Source organism: Chaetodon trifascialis, chromosome 17, assembly GCF_039877785.1.
Source record: "Chaetodon trifascialis isolate fChaTrf1 chromosome 17, fChaTrf1.hap1, whole genome shotgun sequence".
Taxonomy (NCBI): Eukaryota; Metazoa; Chordata; class Actinopteri; order Chaetodontiformes; family Chaetodontidae; genus Chaetodon; species Chaetodon trifascialis.
The window spans coordinates 13,013,460-13,017,632 of record NC_092072.1 but is presented as its reverse complement, the minus strand read 5'-3'; positions in this window follow the sequence as shown (position 1 = coordinate 13,017,632).

Genomic DNA, 4,173 nt, shown 5'->3' with positions numbered 1-4,173 from the left:
AGCACCATCCACTTGTTTATGCAGCTGAAGTGGACCGGGAGCTACATGTATCATCAGCATTACAGAGTGAGGCAGGGGAGAGACGAGAGGGGAGATGAGCAGGAGAGGGGAAGCGAGAGGGGGGATTGTTGAGGGGGGGAGGGGGGTTTGCTGTCTATGTGCCAATCAGCCCACTCAGCAGTCAGCCCTTGCCAGCTAGGGGGCCCAATGGGAGTGTCTAAAAGACACACACAGAGATACACACATACATCCACCTCCTCACTTTTCTCCAGTCCCTCATCCAGCACCAGACTCCCCAGGCCTGTCCCTCCGTTGTCCAGGCAACACATCACACTCAGTCCAGTGAGCATCCAACTTGTTTGTTTCTGATTCACAATTGGAGGGGACAGAGCGGCAAGAAAGAGAGGGAGAGAGAGGGAGGGGGTGCAGAAAAGGGTGAGAGAGAAAACGGAGGAGAGGAGGGTGGCATGCAAACGAAGCCTCTTCGCCAGAACAGGCACGAAGTTCTGAGCGCCAGGCAGGAAGCCAGGTCTGCTTCCTTTGAAACGGGATCCATTCAGAAATGTGCACAACAGTCAAATTGCTATAATTGCCTCCTTCTTAAATGAGCGTGACAGCTGCTGACGGTTTCTTCCAGGGAGGGGGTTGTGATAAATAATCTTTTCTCTCACTCTGTTTCTTTTAGGACATCATTTGGGTAACAAACACCCGAAAAAACTGGGTGACTTGAAGAGTGAGCTGTTCATATGTCAGCCTCATTTGTAGGGAAACAGTGTAATATTTGTAATTAAAAGCAAGACACATAATCATCGTAGCGAATTATCGCACAGCTGTCAAAGATGAAAGTGCATGTCTAGACTTAAATAATGACAGTATTTGGTATTGCTTAGTCTTCAAAGGAACTCCAGCATCAGGCAAATAAGTACCAGCCCTTATCTGATAGTATTTATTTCAGTTCAGAACATTTACATCACAAATGCAGCGTGATGGAAGTTCTTTTTCGGAGGTAGTTGGTAAAACAAATGGATTGTGTGTCGGCAAGGTCAAACCAATCAGCAGTTAAGTGCCGTGGAAGAGAGATTTTCAATCATTGGGTAAACACAGAAACACAATTCCCTCCAACCCAGCTGTGAGCGCACACACACACACACACACACACACACACACACACACACATAGGTAAACAGAAGCATAACCCACATCAGACGCTATCAATCCAGCTGTATGAATCACAGCCAGGCGGCATGGGGACCCAGTGATGGGGCCCCTGCTGAGCTTGAGGGCCCCTTGTCTCCTTCTGTTTGCTCCTGATAACACTGTTGGAATTGTTCCTCAGCCACACTTCATATTAATCAACATCCCTGGGACAATACAATTGTTCAGAGCCTGTCCACACACTGGTGCTTTCATGGCCGCTGGCCTCATAAAAACATCCTCACCCCACCGCCGGCAAATAATGTACATCATCAGCGGCTACAGCACCAAAATACTGCTCCCAAATGAGTGACTGGGAACTGCTGGTGCGTGAGTGAGGATTTTTTTTTAAGTATCTTCCTTTCCACTCCAGTTGTCACTGCCATCGCACTGTCGCTTCTGATCGGGTCTAGATTTGAGAAGTTCCTGAAAATATCTCACACCTTTTTCTACCACTCCGTTTTAAGACGTGTGAGTTTTATTCCCACCAGGATGTGTTTTTTCTTTCTTTGCAAGGTTGGATGTACTGCGAAGTGAAACTTTTCATGTAATAAACGGAAAATGTGCTGATAATGGAACAGGAAATTGTGTCTTGATAGTAAATTAAAAGGGAAACCTTACTTTTCCCCTGCAGATCTTTTGAAACCTGAGCACATTAAATTCACATTTCGCTGATGTATTACAATCGCTACCACTCTCAGTGGAAAAGCAAGCTATATTGAAAACACATTATCCCAGGCAGTCAGGAAATGCAATTCATTACTTCAGTTTTTGTCTTCTTAACCCATTTTAAAGCTCTGGCCCTTTAAGGAACACCCACATAATTGGCCTCCCATCATTTCTGAGTGAATCTGACAGGGCGTCAACATTTACGCGTTCCCTGTCGCATCTGGTGTGATTTCCCTCATTGAATGTACATTGCATTGTAATCGTTTTACAATCGAGCAAGGATTACAGTATGTGCAGACTGCTTGATTCATGTCCACCCTGCGGGGGGCCTCTTTACCCTTTAAAGTTTTGTGCGAATTCAGAATAAATGAATAAACCATAATGACAGTGCGCCTGTGGGAGCTGGGAGCTGAAAGTGAACACCTGTCACTGTCAGCAGTCCGCGGCTGCCTGCCACCGACTGGCTGACTCACAGAAGGTCACCTTGTGTCTGTGGGACCTGAGCAGGGGACTGGCAGCTGATAACTCAGCACTGGACTATACTCCCACTGAGGATAGAGAAGGCGACACTCATCATAACTGACCCCTATCTGCTGTCAACTGGAGATTCATTTCTCATCTTTTGAAGCTCGTATCACACCCTCTGTCCTCTGTTTCTCCCCCTCTGTCCTGTTGGCCTCCCTCTGCTGACAGGACAGTGGGTCCATTTTTTAAACATCATCTCCAGCAGGGAGTGACTCCTCAGCGGTCTGAATCCTTTCCTGTCTTTCATCATCTATGTCTTCTTTTTAATTACTTTTGCCTGTTTCTCTCTTAGACACACGCTTTCCTCGTTTTGATCTCTACCATTTCTTCTGCCTCCAGGACTTTCCCTGTCTGTCTCTGAAAGATAACTGTCCATGCTTTATATGAGTTTTGCTCTTTTGTCTCTCCACCTCGCTTTTAGAAAAGTTGATGTTACTTAATGTAGAGCCTTTGCTTTCTCTGTCTGTCTCATACAGACACTCTGACACACACAGAGAAACACTGCCCACCATGAGGCCTTATGCTGGAACAGTGGTACTCATGGGAGCTGAGAGACAGTGGTCATCCAGTCCTACACAGGAGATGGGAGGTGAGAAGAACATTTTACTCTGATCCAGTTTCTTCCTATCAGTGAGTACCATTCTGCTATAAATATGACATCCAAAAGACAATCTTAGATATTTTTTTCTTTGCATAAATTGCCTCAGCTGGGGGAAGGAAGTTCAAGTCTATTTATTTTCTCTGCAAAGACATCCCCCCGCAAAGTGCTCTGATTTTTAATTCATCTCCCATAACTAAAGGGAGCATAGAATCGATCTCACCTTAGGTGTCAAAACAGTGATGAAATACGGGATTTCATTAAAATCACAAGCGAATTCTCCCCAAAGCAAACCACAGGCCATCAGCCTGGTGAGGCTTAGCGTATGTTGACGTTTGCATTATCAAAGTCACACTCCAAGAGCTTACAAGTGCTTCCAGGGGCCATCACAAAATGTCTGACTGCCTGTTCCTGCGACACGGCTCAGTGGGTTTACAGGAAATCTGTGATCCGAAACTCTCCATCAACTCAATGAACCTCCCAAGGGCATCCCCCAGTATAAGGACCCCCCCCCCCACACACACACACACGCATGCAAACATGCACATGCCACCACATATGGGCACACAGGGCACAATATGTGCATGAAGGAGATTAAATTCTGCAAATATTTAATGAGAAATTCCTTTTTTTAATGAAACTATATCCCCATTCCACTTCTGGGTGAAGGTGATCATATAAGGCTGCATGTCATTTGTTAATATTTGTTAATTCCCCCATAACACAGCCAAACTGGCAATGCAGTTTGGTTGTCTTAACTGTCCCTCTTTGCATATTAATAAGATAAAATAAGATAAAACATTCCTTCACTCATTCCACAGCAGAGAACTGTGCAGCGAAGGGGATTGTGCAATAGTAAGAAGCATCAGTACAAAGAAAAAGCAAAATATGATAAATACACAAACAATATAATAAGTAAAACAGACAGCAGTTGAATTCACATTATTGCACATAGGAAATATTGATGTTGTGCAGTTTAGTTAATGCACTGACATTGCACGAGGGAATTTTTCAGCTTTGGTGTGTGTGATGGCCTGGGAGAAGTGCTGATTATGAAGTCTGACAGGAAGGAAGGCGCTGCAGTGTCTCTCCTTCACCCACTGCGGGTGAAGCAGTCTGTCACTGAACGAGACGCCCAGTGCTGTCAAAGTGTCCTGCATGCGGTGGGACATGTTCTCCACCAGGGT